This window comes from Podarcis gaigeae, assembly GCF_964106915.1.
Source record: "Podarcis gaigeae genome assembly, chromosome: 2".
In the NCBI taxonomy this organism is placed as follows: Eukaryota; Metazoa; Chordata; class Lepidosauria; order Squamata; family Lacertidae; genus Podarcis; species Podarcis gaigeae.
In genome coordinates this window covers 12,958,769-12,980,410 of record NC_139679.1, presented here as the reverse complement: position 1 = coordinate 12,980,410, position 21,642 = coordinate 12,958,769, and the positions used below count along the sequence as shown (strand labels likewise).

Sequence of the window (21,642 nt, the reverse complement as noted above, 5' to 3'; positions counted from 1 at the left end):
GTTGGCGGAGACTGTAACCTGAAGCGCATGTAACCTGAGGTACCACTGTAGTTATAGAAAAGGCACCCTGTGGCACCCCTGGGAATCCCCGGTGGTTTTCCTTTTGAATTGTTGTTGCAGGACAATTAAGTTTTTCTGGGTCAGCTTTAACAAAACCGGCGCTTCAGATTTAAAACAATGAAAGGCACGTGTTTGCGGAGAGCTTTGTAATAACACTTCTCCACAAAATGCAGCGCTTTTCAGTTGTTCCGTGTGCTTGCTGGGGAGAAATGACTGGTGGGAGGGAGACAACACCTTAAACCACATACTTGCTAAGCATGACGCAATATGTTACCTATAGTTGCGTGGTTCCATTTTTCTGCAGCCCCCGAGGTTGCAATCTGAAATGGAAGATTGGCACAGGAAGAGGGAGAGGAGCTTCTAAACCCTTACCTCCCAGCCTGCGTTCCCACCACCACTAAAAATCGCACATGCCCACAGACGTCTTCTCCTCACTGTGGAAAAGACTTGAGTACCTATGTATGTTTCCTACCACAGCGGGGCTCAAAGCAGCTCGGAGGCCTGTGGTATTAGGCAGGAAAGAACAGCTCCAGGGGGAAGGGTTAAGAAACCCCTCTCCCCTAAGGGAAGGGCCATGGATGGGAAATGATATATAATGAGTTGAAAAAGGTGTTCAAGTATACCTTTACTAAGAAACCAGAGGCCTTCCTTCTGGGCATTGTCGGCCAGAAGGTGTTAAAGAAGGACCGAACATTCTTTATGTATGCAACAACGGCAGCAAGGATACTCATCGCTAAGAGTTGGAAAACTCAAGATCTACCCACACTGGAAGAGTGGCAGATGGAGCTGATGGACTATATGCAACTGGCCGAGATGACTGGCAGAATCCGAGACCTGGGAGAAGAGAGGGTTGAAGAAGACTGGAAGAAATTTAAGATTTATTTACAAAAATATTGTAATTTGGTTGAATGTTAAGAAGGATGCTAGATCACAAATAATTGCCCACCACTGAATTAGATCCGAATTCGACGATAAGTGAGATTAAGGAAAATATAAATCTTTTGGAGAACTGCTAGATCCTATTTAAATGAGTGAATATAAGATTGTAAACAAGATGGTAATTTGCTTGGAAAAACCTTTTTTTAATGATGTAAGTGAGAGCGGGAGACGTGAGGGAGTCCAAAGAAGTGATGAAATTATGTTATGATATAAATAATGTTGTTTATTATTTATGCATTTGTATTAAAAAACCTTAATAAATATTTTAAAAAAATAAAAATAAGGGAAGGGCCATGGCTGAGTCACAGGGGAAGGGGCAGCGCAACTGCTTTCCCGTACACAAGGTTCCAGATTTGGCATTTCCAGGTGGGGCTAGGAGAGACCGCTGCCCCAAAGCTTGGAGAGTCACCACTAGTTATTGCATAAAAAGGTAAAGGGACCCCTGACCATTAGGTCCAGTCGTGACCAACTCTGGGGTTGCAGCGCTCATCTTGCTTTATTGGCCGAGGGAGCACAGCTTCCGGGTCATGTGGCCAGCATGACTAAGCCGCTTCTGGTGAACCAGAGCAGCGCACGGAAACGCCATTAACCTTCCCGCTGGAGCCGTACCTATTCATCTACTTGCACTTTGAAGTGCTTTCGAACTGCTAGGTTTCCAGGAGCAGGCACCAAGCAACCGGAGTTCACCCCATTGCAGGGATTCAAACCACCAACCTTCTGATCGGCAAGTCCTAAGCTCTGTGGTTTAAACCACAGCGCCACCCACGTCCAGTTATTGCATACCCTCCCAACATTTCTCCGAAGAAAATAGGAATGTCCTATTCAATAATAATAATAATAATAATAACAACAATTTTTATTATTATTTATACCCCGCCCATCTGGCTGGGTTTCCCCAGCCACTCTGGGCGACTTTGAACAGAATATTAAAATACAGTAGTTTATTAAACCTTAAAAGCTTCTCTAAACAGGGCTGCCTTCAGATGTCTTCTAAAAGTCTGGTAGTTGTTTTTCTCCTTGACATCTGGTGGAAGGGCGTTCCACAGGGCGGGCGCCACTACCGAGAAGGCCCTCTGCCTGGTTCCCTGTAACTTGGCTTCTCGCAGCGAGGGAACCGCCAGAAGGCCCTTGGAGTTGGACCTCAGCGTCTGGGCAGAACGATGGGTGTGGAGACGCTCCTTCAGGTAATAGGTAAAAAAAGGTAAAGGACCCCTGGACGGTTAAGTCCAGTCAAAGGTGACTATGGAGTGCAGCACGGATCCCGTTCGCAACCAGAGGTACCACTGTAATTCTTGACGCTGTTGTTGCATACATAAATAATTTCCAATTTTCTTTTTTAAAAATCTTGAGTCCACTTGAGTCTCGAGTGACACAAATGAATTCACAAATATCCCCGAGAGACATACCTGCTCCTTCTGAGGGAGTGTAACCCCACCCAGAGCAGGCGAGACATCGCAACCATCCGGTCTGAGGACCGCCCACCAACAGCCCTTCCGTCTAGTCTAGATTCGGTTTCAGTTTCTCAGCTTTCTGAGGCAAGACATCGATCTGTCACATCCACACAGCGCAGTCCAGAAAGTTTCCGGCTGCAGAGGTTTCCAGCTTGGTCCTTTGAACGAGTTAGGTATAAAGTCACTCGTATCTCAGAAGTCAAAGGCCTTGCAACTCAAACGCTTTTGGCTCCCGAACGCCGCAAACCCGGAAGCGATTGTTCCGGTTTGCAGACGTTCTTTGGAACCTGAACGTCCGGCGCGGCTTCTGATTGGCTGCGGGAGCTTCCTGTAGCCAATCGGAAGCCGTGCCTTGGTTTCCGAACGTTTTGGAAGTTGAACGGACTTCTGGAACGGATTCCGTTTGACTTCTGAGGTACAAGTGTACTCCCCCCCCCCAATTTTTTTTATTGCTTTTCAACATTTATCACAAAAGTAACACAATACGCAACAAAGAAAAAAGAAACACACTGCACATTAATAAATTAAACATACAAAAAAGCAAAGAAAAAAGATTATCTCTTCAAATATCCAACTTTCCTTACTAACTGAATTTCATTATATTGCCTTTATAACAGTTCTCCAAGTTCATATTTCTAATAATATTAACTCCTTTCATTTACTAAGCTCTTCTCCTTTATTAATATTCTAATCCTTAATATTTACTACCACATATCCTTATTCTACCCCTAAGCCTATTGGTTACTTCCAAGAATTTTCTATTTATCTTATATTACAATATTTAGCTAAATATTCTTTGAATTTCTTCCAATCCTCTTGTGTCTCCTCTTCTTTCTGGTCGTGGATTCTTCCATTCAGGTCAGCCAGCTCTAAGGTACGACTGTACTTTAGCATGGGCGTAGCCAGGATTTTTGTTGGGGACGGGACAGGACCGATGTGATTGGTCAGTTAAGTATTTCTATTGTTTCACTTGATCTAGGAGGGAGCAGCTCCCCCCCCCCCCCGCGCTACACCCATGTACTTGAGCCTATTGAAGTCATAGAATTATAGACTTGTAGGGTTGAAAGGGACAACGAGGGTCATTCAGTCCAACCCCCTGCAAAGCAGGACTCGAATCCACAACCCTGAGATTTAAGAGTCTCGTGCTCTATCGACAGAGCTGGTAAATCATTGTACCTAAGTGTATTTCATGCTGCACATTACTTCTGAGCCTGACATATATCCTGCCCATTGAGGATATTTGCAGGGCTCTTCTCCCCCCTCCCTCCCGCCGGAACTCACTGGAACTCAGTTCCATCACCTCTTATTTTCTAGAAAAAAATAGCACTGGGTTTTGCATATCCTTTTGTGTGCTGATTGCACAGAATTTGTTTGATTTCTGTTAGGGAGAAGGAACCAAGAACAATGGAAGGAAACGATGACCTTTGCAGTTCTCTTTGCAGCCTTAATGGGGGGCGGGAGAGAGAAAGCTGTGATGTTCAGGATGCCATGAGGAGATAATAATAATAACAATAATAACAATAATTACAACAACAACAACAACAACAACAACAACAATAATAATTTTTATGCCACGCCCTCCCCAGCGGCTAACAACAGTAAAAATAACACCGTTTACAAAAAATCACAATCAGTTAATTGAAATACATTCTAAAATCAATTCATTCTGATGCAAGCTCATCAGACCACCAATACACAGGAAAGTCCCAAATACACGCGCGCGCACACACACACACACACACACACACACAACCTTTCACCTTGGGTTAGGGGTAGCATGGCAGGAGATGGGTTGCATTTATTTGTTTGTTAAATTTCTATGCCACCCTTCATCCGAGGATCACAGGGCGGTTTTCAATAGAAAAAGACAAAAATCATAGAATTGGAAGGGACCCCAAGGGCCATCGAGTGCCACCCCCCCCCCCCCGGCAAAGCAGGAATCATTTGCCCACAGTGATCCTGAGATTTAAGAGTCTCATGCTTTCCCAACTGAGCTATCCATTTTTGCGCATAGAAACAAACAAAAACGATACTCTTCCTCCTCCCCCCGCAGTCCAGTTTAAAAGGTCGTAGATGGAACGTTTAGCCAAAGGCCAGGGAGAAGAGGAATGTTTTTGCCCGGCACCTAAATATATATAATTATGTAATAATAACAATTTATTATTTATACCCCACCCATCTAGCTGGGTTTCCCCAGGCACTCTGGGCAGCTTCCAACAAAATATTAACAATACAATAAAACACCAGACATTAAAAACTTCCCTAAACAGGACTGCCTTCAGATGTCTTTTAAAAGTCAGATAGTTGTTTATTTCCTTGACATCTGATGGGAGGGCGTTCCACAGGGCGGGCACCACCACCGAGAAGGCCCTCTGCCTGGTTCCCTGTAACCTTGCAGTGAGGGAACTGCCAGAAGGCCCTCGGAGCTGGACCTCAGTATCTGGGCTGAATGATGGGGGTGGAGACACTCCTCCAGGTATACTGGGCCGAGGCCGTTTAGGGCCTGTGTCCAGACTTGCTGTTCCTCTTGTCTCACAGATTTCTCCTTTTCCTGCAGCAGCACCCCCTCAGTTCATCCTCAAAATCTGCTCCAGGGGATTGGGGTACCCTCCAGAGCAGATTGGGGGTTGGAAGGGCAGAGGAATGAGACCTGCGGGTATCAGGCGGGACAGGGGTCCCTCTGTTTACGTACTTAATTCATTCCGGAAGTCCGTTCTTAACCTGAAACTGTTCTGAACCTGAAGCACTACTTTAGCTAATGGGGCCTCCTGCTGCTGACGCGCGATTTCTTTTCTCATCCTGAAGCAAAGTTCTTAACCCGAGGTACTATTTCTGGGTTAGCGGAGTCTGTAACCGGAAGCGTATGTAACCTGAGGTACCACTGTATATGATTCCTGCATCCCAGTAAAACCTGATAGCAGATTAGCAGGTAATGAAGAAGAAGAAGAAGAAGAAGAAGAAGAAGAAGAGGAGGAGTTTGGATTTGATATCCCGCCTTTCACTCCCTTTAAGGAGTCTCCAAGCGGCTAACATTCCCCTTTCCCTTCCTCCCCCACAACAAACACTCTGTGAGGTGAGGGGGCTGAGAGACTTTAGAGAAGTGTGACTAGCCCAAGGTCACCCAGCAGCTGCATGTGGAGGAGCGGAGACTCGAACCCGGTTCCCCAGATTACGAGTACACCGCTCTTAACCACTACACCACACTGGCTCTCACTGTTGTGGATTGGGCTGAAAAGGAAGCTGCCTTGTCCTGCGTTTTGTTCTGACAGAGGCCGACCAGAAGCCCATGGGAAACCCGTACGGAGGACATGAGCACAGCCGCACTCCTGTGAATCCTAGCAACTGGTCTTCAGAGGCATGTCTTCCATCTTTAGCACTGAAGGCAGAAAATAGCCACTGTAAGTATGCCGGGAGCGGAAGAGCTGCAGCAAACATTGCCTCCACCATCTAGAAGAAATCCCAGTGTGATTCAAGAATCAGCTTATCAAAATGTTCAGGTGGTAATGCCCATTTGGGGTGGTTCTCCGCTCCAGTGTGCTAACCCCAGACTCTCCAAGTGTCCCTATTTTCCAGGAACAGTCCCGGGTTTGTAGAAGCCATCTCCTTTTCTGATTTGATTTCGGAATGTGCCACTTTTCCTTAGGGCATCCCTATTTTCACCGGGGAAATGTTGGAAGGTACAGTAAAAGGTAGGGATACATGTGGTGCTGTGGGTTAAACCACAGAGCATAGGACTTGCCGATCAGAAGGTTGGCGGTTTGAATCCCCACAACGGGGTGAGCTCCTGTTGCTTGGTCCCTGCTCCTGCCAACCTAGCAGTTCGAAAGCACATCAAAGTGCAAGTAGATAAATAGGTACCGCTCTGGCGGGAAGGTAAATGGCATTTGTGTGCACTGCTCTGGTTCGCCGGAAGCGGCTTAGTCATGCTGGCCACATGACCCGGAAGCTGTATGCCAGCTCCCTTGGCCAATAAAGTGAGATCAGTGCCGCAACCCCAGAGTCGGCCACGACTGGACCTAATGGTCAGGGGTCCCTTTACCTTTACCTTACAGTAAAAGGTAAAGGTACCCCTGACCATTAGGTCCAGCTAAACAAGCTATGGCTTAGGGCCCCACTCTCTTGGGACCCTCCCAATAATTGAAAAGAAAAATAATAACTGGATGTACATTTCCAAAATATAAGATAAAAACCCCCAAACAAAATAAAACCTACATACAGCAACAGTGTTTTGTGTTATGTAGGCTTCTATGATGTAAGTAATGGCCCCCGCCTGCTAGCCTGCTCCCTAAAATATCACTGATTTGCTAATTTCTATATATAGGGTTCCTACATTCTGCATGTGCAAATGGCTTTAGATACCTATTAAAAAAGGTAAAGGTAAAGGACCCCTGGCAGCGCGAACGTCCAGTCACGAACGTCTCTGGGGTTGCAGCGCTCATCTTGCTTTAGAGGCTGAGGGAGCCGACGTTTGTCCACTCCGCAAACAGTTTTTCCGCTACTCTGGAAATTTATTATTCCAAAAACGAAACCTTCATCTGGTTGTAAATATTAAGATTATACCAGCAAGAATGAGTCTTTTTGTTTAAAAAATAAATAAAAATGATCTAAATAAAGTCTTACTGACTAGTGATTTAAATCGATTTGATTTAAATCAAAAATCCACCCTGGCCTAAAGTCATTTCTTTGCAGGGTTGGGGGCCCAGGCTTTAGTTGAAATGCTGTGGAGTTGTAAAGGTGAAGAAGTAGGAAATAAGAACTGGAACACAAAGAAAATAAATGATCACTGTTTGTTTCAGGGATAGGTATTGCATATGCAATATTGAACCAGGGTTATCTTCTCTAGCTTCAGCAAGGCTGTGCTGCACTGCCCTCGTGTGGTGAGAGCTTTAATTAAACCTGAGTAGGATTTCTAGACGCAGTTCTGTATTATCCGACAGCTACTGCAGAATGAGGAACTCTGTTAGGACCACAGTACTGTATCACAATTATCCCCCCCGCCAATTATATTTTATTGTTTCAACATTTTTAGCATATATAATCAAAACACAATTATGTATTTTTCTCTTGTTTTCATTGACTTCCCACCCCAATTTCTGTGGAGAACCAGATATACAAATATAAGATGGGGGACACCCAGCTCACCGGGAAAGGGAAAGGGACCCCTGACCATTAGGTCCAGTCGTGGCCGACTCTGGGGTTGCGGCGCTCATCTCGCTTTATTGGCCGAGGAAGCCGGCGTACAGCTTCCGGGTCACGTGGCCAGCATGACTAAGCCGCTTCTGGAGAACCAGAGCAGTGCACGGAAACGCCATTTACCTTCCCGCTGGAGTGGTACCTATTTATCTACTTGCACTTTGACATGCTTTCGAACTGCTAGGTTGGCAGGGGCAGGGACCGAGCAACAGGAGCTCACCCCGTCGCGGGGATTCAAACCGCCTACCTTCTGATCGGCAAATCCTATGCTCTGTGGTTTAACCCACAGTGCCACCTGCGTCAGTAGTACATGCAAAAAGGATCTAGGTGGATTCAGCATAAAATATAGCTAATGCTATTCTAGGATGCAGCAACAGAAGTATAGTGTTCAGATCAAGGGAAGTCAAAGTCCTGCTCTATTCTGCTTTGGTCAGATCACCCCTGGAGTACTGTGTCCAGTTCTGGGCAGCACAATTTAAAAAGGATATTGATAAGCTGGAACTGGGACGCAGGTGGCGCTGTGGTCTAAACCACTGAGGCCGCAACCCCAGAGTCAGCCACGACTGGACCTAATGGTCAGGGGTCCCTTTACCCTTTACCTATAACTAATATATAAACTGATCTTCCCAAACTCAGGGCAGTTTAGAGTTAGATATAACACTTTATCCGGGTGGCGCTGTGAGAATGTCAACAAAATAAACAACTATCTAACTTTTAGAAGACATCTGAAGGCAGCCCTGTTTAGGGAAGTTTTTAATATTTGATGTTTTATTGTGGTTTTAATATTCTGTCGAGAGCCGCCCCGAGTGGCTGGGGAAACCCAGCCAGATGGGTGGGGTAGAAATAATCAATTATTATAATTATATTGTACATGCCAGCAGATCAGCATGAATCCAGGAAATGTACTTACGCATTGTCAGCAGAACTGAGATGGAGAGATAGGCACTTACAGGCACTTCTGGTGGCCTTGCTCAGTGGAAGCAAGTGGAGATTAGTTTTGGTACCAGGGAAAGAGTTATCACTGCATCTGCAATCTCTTTGATGGGTGCGGGGCAAAGACAGAATAATAATAATAGTAGTAGTAGTAGTAGTAGTAGTAGTAGTAGTAGTAGTAGTAGTAATAATAATAATAATAATAATTTATTTATACCCCGCCCATCTGGCTGAGTTTCCCCAGCCACTCTGGGCGGCTCCCAATCTAGTGTTAAAAACAATACAGCATTAAATATTAAAAAATTCCCTAAACAGGGCTGCCTTCAGATGTCTCTTAAAAATAAGATAGCTGCTTATTTCCTTCACATCTGAAGGGAGGGCGTTCCACAGGGCGGGCGCCACTACCGAGAAGGCCCTCTGCCTGGTTCCCTGTAACCTCACTTCTCGCAATGAGGGAACTGCCAGAAGGCCCTTGGAGCTGGACCTCAGTGTCCGGGCAGAACGATGGGGGTGGAGATGCTCCTTCAGGTATACTGGGCCGAGGCCGTTTAGGGCTTTAAAGGTCAGCACCAATACTTTGAATTGTGCTCGGAAACGTACTGGGAGCCAATGCAAATCTCTCAGGACCGGTGTTATGTGGTCCCAGCGGCCGCCCCCAATCACCAGTCTAGCTGCCGCATTCTGGATTAATTGCAGTTTCCGGGTCACCTTCAAAAGTAGCCCCACGTAGAGCGCATGGCAGTAGTCCAAGCGGGAGATAACTAGAAGACCTTACCTGGAAGACCTTGGTCAACTACACAATCTTTGCCGCTCAGCTTGTCCAAGGCTTGGAGGAGGCGGCAGCTCTGACACCAGGCAGATGGCACTCAGAAGCCTTGTTTATTGCCGCATTGGAGAATCTGACTCATCAGAGACCTTGGAAGCCCAGCTGGCCCCAGATGATTACTTGGCAAACTGGTGAGAATCCATGTTGCGGATGGACTAGCAAACTTTTGATCCTTCTAAGTGGGAGTTTACCTTGCACCATTTAAAATAATTTTGTTCAACCTGAGACCAAGTCCCTTTGAATGGCATAATCTTCTTGGCTGTGGCCCTTCTTGGCTCTGGCAGGTCGTTGGGCAATTATGTCCAGTTGTGGAAAAACGTGGTTTTGTTCTTTCTGTTGTTGAATATTTTCTGTAATCTTGCGTCAATAAAAAAGTTGTGGGGTTTTGCTTACAAACAGGATTACTCTTATCCATCTTCTCTCTGTTGTTGTTGTTGTTATTATTGTTGTTGTTTTTTGTCTATGCAAAAAATCAGTACAATGGTACATCGGAAGTCGAACAGAATCTGTTCTGGAAGTTCCTTTGACTTCCAAAACGTTGGAAAGCCACGTCAGACATTCGGGTTCCAAAGAACGTTTGCAAACCAGAACACTCACTTCTAGGTTTGCAGAGTTTGGGAGCCAAAATGTTGGACTCGCAAGGCGTTCTGCATCCAAGGTCCGACTGTAATTATCTTTCTAGCATCACTGCTGCATTTCTCACTTTGACCAGCAGATGGTGCCAGAGAAGAACTGTTTGTTATATTGTCTAAGGCATGGGTCCTTTTTCAGCAGGGGGCCTGTCCACCGTCCCTCAGACCTTGGGGGGGGGCGGACTATATTTTTTTGGGGGAAATGAACGAATTCCTATGCCCCTCAAATATCTCAGAGATGCATTTTAAATAAAAGGACACATTCTACTCATGTAAAAACACGCTGATTCCCAGACTGTCCGTGGGCTGGATTTAGAAGGCAATTGGGCCAGATCCGGCCCCTGAGCCTACCCCTGGTCTAAGGCACCTTTTACTGCTTTGTGTGTATTGGATAACTGTTGACTTGAGTATGGTTCCAAAGATTGCAGTAGTTTGGATATTTGGCACGTTTTGTGTGTGTGTTTTGTACCACTTCATGCCAATGTTGCCAGCGAAAGAAGAGTGTCTTGTCTTTGGCCACGAGTAACATTTGAACGATGAAGCCAGCACAAAAACGCACAAATATTGATGTTGTGAATGGGGCAACTATTTGTCTACTCTGAATAGGATCAGCATTGGCAACAGCCCTGCACTATTCATCTTGCACATGGAATCATAGAATGGTAGATTTGGAAGAGATTTCAGTCGAAACCACCGAGTCTCTTGGGCTTCCCGATCCGAAGGTCGGTGGTTTGAATCCTCCCAACGGAGTGAGCTTCCGTTACTCTGTCTCAGCTCCTGCCTATCTAGCAGTTCGAAAGCACACCAGTGCAAGTAGATAAATAGCTACCACTGCGACAGGAAGGTAAATGGCATTTCCATGCGCTCTGGTTTCTGTCACGGTGTTCCACTGTGCCAGAAGCGGTTTAGTCATGCTGGCCACATGATCTGGGAAAGCTGAGGACAAACGCTGGCTCCCTCGGCCTGAAAGCGAGATGAGTGGCATAATCCCATAGTCGCCTTTGACTGGACTTAACTGCCCGGAGGTCCTTTACCTTTACCTTCCCCCCCCTCACCAATTGAGCTATCTAGGCAGTGCACCATCCACACTCAGCCATAGCATTAGGTATCCTGAGAACCAGAACTTTCATGAGACAAAAACAAAACAAGTGGCTATCTCTCATGGTTGCAGAGAAATAAGAAGGTAGTGTGAAGGGATACAGAGAGGGGTAACAGGATGTATCATGTCTGGGGTTTCTGTGTTCAATCTTTACAGTTCCTGGTTGATTTCTCATTCACTAGTCCTGATGGCCCAATCCTTTTGCTTGTTTTCTTCCTTCCTTCCACTTCTGGTCCCAGCTCCTGCCAACCTAGCAGTTCGAAAGCACGTCAAAGTGCAAGTAGATAAATAGGTACCGCTCTGGCAGGAAGGTAAATAGTGTTTCCGTGCGCTGCTCTGGTTCGCCAGAAGCGGCTTAGTCATGCTGGCCACATGACCCGGAAGCTGTACGCCGGCTCGCTCGGCCAATAAAGTGAGATGAGCGCTGCAACCCCAGAGTCGTCCGTGACTGGACCTAATGGTCAGGGGTCCCTTTACCTTTATCGTCAAGGAAGACATCGGATCAGGCAGAACCTACCCATCCTGGCTAGTAGCCAATGGTAGCCTCTTCCTCCATGAAATTGTCTAATCCTGTTTTAAAGCTTCCAAGTGACCTGGATTCTTCCAGATGACCTGTTGCTCAATCACCCAACCTCATATGTCTGCAGGGTGATTGAACGATGTTTGTTATTTAATGAACATTTGTTCTGGTTCGTGGTTGTTTTTTGTTTTGTTTTTGCCAATTAATTTTTATTAGTTTTCCAAATTTTTAACAAATGAACAACAAATTTAACACAGATTTAAAAACTGCCTTTTCGTCCTCCTCCCCACTTTCAAGGTGCTTCTATCCCCTCCCTCCTTTGCTGCTTACAGTAAAATACTTTTTCTTAATTTCTAATACTTTCCCACCCACAATGAACATTTGGTATAATGTGTTCGGGGAGAGATGTGGCTTTGCTTCCAAGCCAGCACAACCCCACATTTCCCAGTATGTTTCTACGTCACTTTCCTTTATCGGAAAAAGTCTGATCTTTCGTGCGAAGCGAGCTTTGTTGCGCAAAACCTCCCAAATATTCTATAATAACGTCACGTCACAAATGTGCTGGTGTGGGATTAGATCCCACCTGAAAACTGTGACAGACTGTGAAATAACTTGGAGTCGAGAGTGGATTTCCGGCTCTTTATTCAGCTCATAGTGGTGAAGAGGAATGGGAGTTCCCCCAGAATGTCTGCTTTATATACATTATTTACACAATGGGCCCCAAGTAATTGGCTAATTCTGGGATTCACCTGTAGGCCAATCAGGTTGCAGATTCACTTCCACCTGGAGCTGGATTGGGTGGCTACTGCGGACCAATCAGACTGCTGCATTCTGAATCCTATTGTTCTAGGACCAATCAGACTGCTGTATTCTGAATCCTATTGTTCTAGGACCAATCAGACTGCTGTATTCTGAATTCTATTGTTCTAGGACCAATCAGACTGCTGCCTTTTGGATCCTATTCAACTCAGTACATAGCAGACTGGAAGCACTTTTTTTTTTGCGATGGAAAAACGAGAGCATGTGTTCCCCAGACACAGAGGCAGAGAAGGGAAGAGAAATGGTTCACATTCAGCCCAAGATGTTCTTTAAACACAGCCTAGAATGGTCCCTCATTCTGCCACCGGAAAAGCTGGGGAGGGAGTTTCCAAGCAGGAATTCCACAAGATCCCACAGGAAAACAGGCAGGAAAAGAAGCTGGATGAACCTAGAGTGCACCAAAAAAAAAGTCCCGGACATGTGTCCCTTTGCAGCATTCGGAATAATAGGCTCAAGATGAGGCTTTGTGTTCTCTCTCTCTCTCTCTCCCCCCCCCCCCCCGCGCCCCCAAGTCTGCCTGTTGCATTTGTTTCATTGCTGAATTTCATGCCAAAGGCACTCCGTGACTAGCTGGGGATGAGGCACAAGTGTGAGTCACAAGCAGAAAACTTAAGTCGGGCTCGGATATTTCAAGGCGCTGCCCGGAAAATAGAATCTCCAAGCCTCACGCTAGCATGGAAGGGACAGCAGTCTAGGAGGTTATTCAGAGTCCATGGCCAAAACTGAGTTAACGTAGCTCACTTGACTGCAGCTGCACTTTGGAAATTGACAATGCCTAATCTGCTGGGTTTCCCCACCCCACCCCCCATTTTTATTTTATTTTTTAAAAATCAAGTTTCTAGGCAGGAATCGTTAGAGGAAGAGCTTGTGGGAACACATTGGTGCAGTTCAATAATAATTGCTCATTGCTGTTCAGCATGGAGCTGAAGCTTCTGTGCTGTGTTATCAAGCCTGCTTTGTCTTATTAGTTTATTAAATTTCTACACAGCCCTTCAACCAAGGATCACAGGGCAGTTTACAATATAAAAACACAAAACATAGTAACAAACAAAGAGCCAGTGTGGTGTAGTGGTTAGGAGCAGTGGATTTGTAATCTGGTGAACCGGGTTCGCTTTCCCGCTCCTCCACATGCAGCTGCTGGCCAGCATGACTAAGCCACTTCTGGCGAACCAGAGCAGCGCATGGAAATGCCGTTTACCTTCCTGCTGAAGCGGTACATATTTATCTACTTGCACTGGTGTGCTTTTGAACTGCTATGTTGGCAGGAGCAGGGACTGAGCAATGGGAGCTCACCCCGTCGTGGGGATTCGAACCGTCGACCTTCTGATCGGCAAGTCCTAGGCTCTGTGGCTTTAACCCACAGCACCACCTGCTGTTCCTTTGAGCTGTAAAAGCCAACCCCAATTTTTCCTATAACGTTGACAAGCAGGGCAGCTTCCTGTTTCCTCCTGTGTTTCCAGGGCATGCAAAAATTCAGCATGCCTCATTGTCGTGTTTTTATGCTGGAAAAAGCTGGACGTTGCATTTCTACTTATGCAGCTGTTAAAGCAGGGGTAGGTATCCTAAGGCCCATGGGCCGGATGTGGTTCAATCACCTTCTCAATCTGGCCCACGGACGGTCCAGCAATCGGTGTGTTTTTACACAAGTAGAATGTGTGCTTTTAATTAAAATGCATCTCTGGGTTATTTGTGGGGCATTAGAATTTGTTCATTTCCGCCCCAAAAATATAGTCCGGGCCACCACATGGTCTGAGGGACGGTGGACCGGCCCACGGCTGAAAAAGGTTGCTGACCCGTGTGTTAAAGGGACCTGTCAATCACAGGAGGCTGATCTCAGGTGTTAGGGAGCCTTGATTTCTAGATCAGCATTTTGGTCTCCTGAGTTTGAGTGGAAGGCCTTGAAGGAAAAGCTTCCTTGCAACTAACGATATACCATATACGATATCTTTATTGTCATTGTCGCATGCAGAACAATGAAATTGAAAAACTACATAAAATATTCAAAACCCCCTAAAAACTCTGAAACCCCATTTTAAAAATACACTATACTATAGAGACCCCTTATGCTGCATTTAGAACCAGAATTGCATTTGCGTAGAAACTGTTTCTCAGGCGGCTAGTCCTGGCCTTTATAACCCTATACCTTCTTCCAGAAGGCAGAAGCTGAAAGAGATCATTTCCGGGGTGCGTACTATCATGTGCTATCTCTGCCGCTTTCTTATGGCACCTGGCAGCATAGATTTGATCTAAGGTGGGAAGAGTGCACCCAATAATTCCCTCTGCAGTCTTTACAACCCTGGGCAGAATTGTTTTTTCCCTGGCCGTGCAGCTCCCAAACCACACACGCAGACCATAAGTTAATACGCTCTCCACAGTGCAATGGTAAAATGCCATCAACATATCCTTTGAGAGATTGTTTTTCTGGAGGATTCTCAGAAAATATAACCTCTGCTGTGCTCTCTTCATCAGGTCTTTGCTGTTTTCTCCCCAGATTAGGTCATCTCTCAACTCTATTCCCAGAAATCAAAACACTGAGACCTGTTCCACGCACTTCCCCTCAATAATAAGTGGCTGAATATTCAATTTACATTTCCTAAAGTCCACAATGATCTCTTTTGTTTACTTTAAGTTAAGGAATAAGTTGTTCTTCCTGCACCACTCCTCCAACTCCTCCAACCCCTCCTCTCCAGACTTTCTCAGCACTTCATTGCTGCCCTCCAGTTAAATCTCCAGGCATGCCCAGGGTACTGGGTGTGGGATGCTCCCTGGTGCTAAATCCAGTTGCCTCCATGCCTCGCATGCCATTGCAAACCAAGCAGAAGGTGCTTGGCTGTCTGGGGCCCACTGGCCTGTCAAAATGGGTTCGCGTCTCAGGACCGCTGCGCCTGCATTGGCAAAGCTCAGAGCCTCTGGAATGCAACTGTTGTTTCTGCCTTGGCTGGCTGTTGGATCGCCAGGTGGGAAATGCACACCCAGAGACGCTGATGCGCATGGATCTCTGCACAGTCCACAAACATGCACAAAGGCCCTGCCAGTCAGAATTGCATTCAGAGGAGAAGCACTTATAACCACTGGAGTTGTCTTTGCATCGATGACTGCTTAGGTAAAGGTAAAGGGACTCTGGGGTTGCAGCGCTCATCTCTCTTTATTGGCCGAGGGAGCCGGCATACAGCTTCCAGGCCATGTGGCCAGCATGACTAAACTACTTCTGGCGAACCAGAGCAGCGCATGGAAACGCCGTTTACCTACCCGCCGGAGTGGTACCTATTTATCTACTTGCACTTTGACGTGCTTTCGAACTGCTAGGTTGGCAGGAGCAGGGACCTTCTGATCAGCAAGTCCTAGGCTCTGTGGTTTAACCCACAGTGCCACCCACATCCGATGACTGCTTAGATGACTGCTAAACATAGGAATACAGTGGTACCTTGGTTCTCAAACTTAATCCGTTCCGGAAGTCCGTTCCAAAACCAAAGCGTTCCAAAACCAAGGTGTGTTTTCCCATGGAAAGTAATGCAAAATGGATTAATCCGTTCCAGACTTTTAAAAACCCCTAAAACAGCAATTTAACATGAATTTTACTATCTAATGAGACCATTGATCCATAAATTGAAAACAATAAACAATGTACTTCAGTCACACAATCACTCACTCATTTCAATCAATAACTGAACTGGGTTCCACACTGCCACAAAAACAAAACAAAAAAGAGCCGCAAAAACGCAAAAGAAATAGCAAAAACAGACCGACCTCAGCATAACACTCAAAACAGAGCACGTTTGGCTTCCAAAAAAAGTTTGCAAACCGGAACACTTATTTCCAAGTTTGCAGTGTTTGGGTTCCAAGTTGTTTGAGTACCAAGGTGTTTGAAAACCAAGGTACCACTGTATAAGAAGAAGCTATTTACTAACCAACAAAGTGAAACTGGCATGGGCACAAATGGGCCCCGTTATGGTTCCCCTTTATCACATACACAGCCCAACAAGACGACAACAAGAACCCGCCAACAGTATACAAATCCATCTGGATAACCTGATCTATAAACACATACATACCCCACTCACACACGAAAACAAATTTCACTACAGCCCATCGAAGACAACCAACCACACCCTAGGCCACCCCCAACCTCTCTCGCCACCAAGAAACACAAGTGAATCGTAAAGAGAACCCGCACAAATGACACTGAGACAAAACCCAACACATACATTAAGTAGAATAGAAGCATTGCCCCCAACCCCACCCCACTCACCATTCCCCCCTCTTTTATTCCTAACCTCACACTAATGTAACACTAATGTCTCACAACAAATGAAGCTGATCTGTAGAAAACATAACTTGAAAAAAGAGACATTGCACATACTTTTGTAAACCAAGAAATCCTTAATAAAATGATTATATATATATTTTAAGTCTATATAGGAGCTGAGGAGATTTCACCCCTCCCATATCCAAGAATCTCCTGATGAGTCTGGTGATTTTCCAGAGAGGAGGGGCGGTGTTCTGCTCTCTACTTATTCCGCTCCAGCCTAACATCAAAGAGTCAGTCAGTGTGTCGGGGAGAGAGAGAGACTGAGTGTTAGAGATCGTGTGTATAGATAAGGTTGCTGCTAAGAGCAGCTGCAGACACTCAGTGCAGTTCAGCATTCATTTATGTTTAGACTTCATTTAGCTCTGTATATAGTTGTGTATTATAGCTGTAGATAGAATAAAAGAAGATATTCTACAGAGCTGCTCTCCGAGTCGTTTATGCTCTGCTATAGTCTGCTGTACTCTGCTGTGCAACAACGGTCTTCTTGTTGGAGTGAATCCGGTGTTCACAACTCTAAGCTGTGAGTCCACAGCACTTTGACCTGTTCCTGTGCAGAAGGTAGTCTCTGGAAGTGCTACCCAGCTCGCCTAGCCCAGTCAGGGCTGAAGTAGATGAGTCCAGTTCGTGGCAGTGGCTCAAGGGCGATGCTGACAGGAGCTTGCGCATGTGGTGAATGGGGACCCTGTCACAACAGTTTATTTCCTTCAATAAAGATCAGGCTACTAGCCGTTTTGCTTCTCAGTTAAAAAGAAGCGGCAGCTACCTTATACAGAGTCACACCCTGGGTCCATGTGGACAGGAAGGGCTGGCGTCAACATTTGAGTGTCCTTGGGCAGCTGTGGAGGCAACAGTTGGTTTGTTGTTGTTGTTTAGTCGTTTAGTCGTGTCCGACTCTTTATGACCCCATGGACCAGAGCACGCCAGGCACTCCTGTCTTCCACTGCCTCCTGCAGTTTGGTCAAACTCATGCTGGTAGCTTCGAGAACACTGTCCAACCATCTCGTCCTCTGTCGTCCCCTTCTCCTTGTGCCCTCCATCTTTCCCAACATCAGGGTCTTTTCCAAGGAGTCTTCTCTTCTCATGAGGTGGCCAAAGTATTGGAGCCTCAGCTTCAGGATCTGTCCTTCCAGTGAGCACTCAGGGCTGATTTCCTTCAGAATGGAGAGGTTTGATTTTCTTGCAGTCCATGGGATTCTGAAGAGTCTCCTCCAGCACCATAATTCAAAAGCATCAATTCTTCGGCGATCAGCCTTCTTTATTGTCCAGCTCTCACTTCCATACATCAACAGTTGGTAGAAGGCCCTTATTTCCCTCACTGCCCTACAATTCCCAGAGCTCCCAGGGAAGAGTGATTGACTGTTAATCCACTTGGGGAACTGTAGCTCGGGGAGGGGGGGGGAATAGGAGCCTCCTAACACCCTACACAGGGACGCGGGTGGCGCTGTGGGTTAAACCACAGCTGATCAGAAGTCGGCGGTTCAAATCCCTATGATGGGGTGAGCTCCCGTTGCTCGGTCCCTGCTCCTGCCAACCTAGCAGTTCGAAAGCACGTCAAAGTGCAAGTAGATAAATAGGTACCGCTCCGATGGGAAGGTAAATGACATTTCCGTGCGCAGCTCTGGTTCACCATGCTGGCCACATGACCCGGAAGCTGTACGCCGGCTCCCTCAGCCAATAAAGCAAGATGAGCGCCACAACCCCAGAGTCGGCCTTGACTGGACCTAAAGGTCAGGGGTCCCTTTACCTTTAACACCCTACACAAAAACTACAGTTCCCAGGCTTTTGTTAAAGTGCTATAAGCGTGCTCTAAATGTACAGGTGCAGGTGTGTGCCTCGAGATATATTTTTTGATTAAGCGGTATACGAACAAAAAGGGTGTGTGAGCTTCCTTGCTTGCTCTTTCTATAAAAGCACATGGGCCATTACAGCACAAGGTTTATATCAGGGGTCAGCAAACTTTTTCAGCAGGGGGCCGGTCCACTGTCCCTCAGACCTTGTGGGGGGGGCCAGACTATATTTTGAAAAAAAAACCCAAAACAAATTCCTTTGCCCCACAAATAACCCAGAGATGCATTTTAAAGAAAAGAGCACATTCTACTCATGTAAAAACACGCTGATTCCCAGACCGTCTGCAGGCTGGATTGAGAAGGCGATTGGGCCGGATCCTGCCCGCGGGCCTTAGTTTGCCTACCCATGGTTTATATACGAATGTCAGCTACTGTTTTCAGAACCTGCCTGGGCTTCGTCTCTGAACGAGATGTTGCCTGGCTGTGCCAGAAGGGGGCGCTCTTGCTGCACAAGCCAAGGTCACAGGGGTTTTGCCCAGACAAGCAGGAATGTGCTGTGCATTCCGCATGCCCATTTTATATTTAAAATCATTGGAGTTGCATTAAAAGGTATGTCAACAAAGCATTAAGAGAGGGGCTCTTTGGAAGAGTGAAGAAGAGGGTGGGAGCATCTGAAGGAAATACCCCTACCCAGATTTTGGAAAACCTCCAACCTGAGCAATCTTGAGTTCTGGTAAAGAATGGCAGACAGCCTTGGTGTTTAATCGATCACATAACCTAAAGGAAGCCAAGGAACAAAGCGCAACATGCTAACTTTTTGTGATTTGGGTCGGCTTTATTCCTTACACGAATGAAACAGAACACAACCAGCCCATCCCTCCAGTTGTACCAAGGTATTTGGCTACAATAAACATGCAGTGATTGGCCATTTTGCTTTCTGCATTTTTTAAAAATAATTATGCTTTTCAGGTTTATACGTTTCACTAATTCTACAATCATTTTAACATTTCAAAGCTTGACTTCCTTCCCCCTCTTTCTGTGGTTCCTTAAATTTATTTCTAATATCTTCTGCATATCCAAATTAGTTTAATTTGCTCATTTATTCAGCTGCTTTAAATGTGTACTCTTATAAAACTGCAGGTTATTACAACAATCCTGCCAATGTTCTTATCTGTTTACAGTTTATCTGTAAATATTTAGTAAGCCATTTCCACTCTGTTATAAAATGTTTGTTATCTGGATTCCTTATTCTTCCGGTAAGTTTCGCCATTTCTGCATATTCCATAAGTTTTTGTATCCATTCTTCCTTTGCTGGGACATCTGCTTCTTTCCATTTTGGGGCGAGTAACATTCTTGCGGCTCTAGTAGCATACATGAATAAGTTTCTATGCTGTAGTTCTGTCCCTATAATTCTCAAAAGAAAAGCTTTTGGTTTTTGGGTTGTTTTTTTTTTTACAAAAGCTATTTTAAACATCCTTTTCAATTCATTATATATCATCTCCCAGTAAGTTTAACCTTACTACAAGACCCCCACATATGGTGAAAAGAACTTCCTTCCTCTTTACATTTCTAACACTTATTTGATTTAGATTTATACGTTTTTGATGGTGTTAGATACCATCGATAGAACATTTTCATATAATTTTCTCTTAGACCACAATATGCTGTGCTTTCTGCATTTCTTTCTTATCCTTTTTTTAAAAAAAATATTTTTATTAATTTTACAGAGTACAGAATTACAGAAGAAAAACAGATAGAAGAAAAAAGAATGTAAAAGTTTCAAATTTCCGTAGACCTTTTGTCAAAACTACTGGACTTCCCCACATCCTCCAGACCCTGCATTATTTAAAATACAAACTTCAGCAATTTGTCATCTTGTTTCATAACTTATTGTATCTTTCAGTTTATCATGTTATCAAATTCAAAATGTTGTACACCAATTCTTATATATTTTAGTCAAAACACAATAAAATTATTTCCTGATTCCACCTCAAACTTCTTATACCTTGGTTTTCATTTCACCTGATTTCTATTGCTGCATTTCTTTCTTATCCTTGCATCTCCGCTCTTTGCTGTGTGAGGCTTAATCGTTCTTATGTTGGTTTCTTAACGAAAATGCAATGAAAAATCTACATTTTCCCAAAAGGGAAGTGCCCGCATCCCCTGCCTTCTTTCTTTTGCCTTCTCAGGTTGTTCTTTGTTCATCTCTACTGTTCGCGGATTTGCTCAGGTGTAAGTCAGGTATAAGTCAATGTCTGCATATCTGCATATCTGAGGAAATATCAACAACCTCAGATCTGCAGATGACACAACCTTGATGGCAGAAAGTGAGGAGGAATTAAAGAACCTTTTAATGAGGGTGAAAGAGGAGAGTGCAAAATATGGTCTGAAGCTCAACATCAAAAAAACAAAGATCATGGCCACTGGGCCCATCACCTCCTGGCAAATAGAAGGGGAAGAAATGGAGGCAGTGAGAGATTTTACTTTCTTGGGCTCCATGATCACTGCAGATGGTGACAGCAGCCACGAAATTAAAATACGCCTGCTTCTTGGGAGAAAAGCAATGACAAACCTAGACAGCATCTTCAAAAGCAGAGACATCACCTTGCCAACAAAGGTCCGTATAGTTAAAGCTATGGTTTTCCCAGTAGTGATGTATAGAAGTGAGAGCTGGACCATAAAGAAGGCTGATCGCCGAAAAATTGATGCTTTTGAATTATGGTGCTGGAGGAGACTCTTGAGAGTCCCATGGACTGCAAGAAAATCAAACCTCTCCATTCTGAAGGAAATCAGCCCTGAGTGCTCACTGGAAGGACAGATCCTGAATCTGAGGCTCCAGTACTTTGGCCACCTCATGAGAAGAGAAGACTCCCTGGAAAAGACCCTGATGTTGGGAAAGATGGAGGGCACAAGGAGAAGGGGAGGACAGAGGACGAGATGGCTGGACAGTGTTCTCGAAGCTACCAGCATGAGTTTGACCAAACTGCAGGAGGCAGTGGAAGACAGGAGTGCCTGGTGTGCTCTGGTCCAGGGGGTCACGAAGAGTCGGACATGACTAAACGACTAAACAACAA

At 45.3% G+C, this 21,642-nt stretch overlaps 1 long non-coding RNA gene across 2 annotated transcripts in view; it reads left to right on the top strand.

Annotated features, from left to right (window-relative positions):
- Positions 1-21,642, top strand: part of LOC310840010 — a 34,258-nt gene that overhangs the window by 3,192 nt on the left and 9,424 nt on the right. The window contains exon 3 of one of the 2 annotated variants that reach the window (XR_014561755.1): positions 5,720-6,337. The exons of the other annotated variant lie outside the window; for it this stretch is intronic. This is a non-coding gene — a long non-coding RNA (uncharacterized lncRNA). Of the gene's footprint in view, positions 1-5,719; positions 6,338-21,642 lie in introns of those variants that run through there. 2 annotated transcript variants of the gene reach the window in all.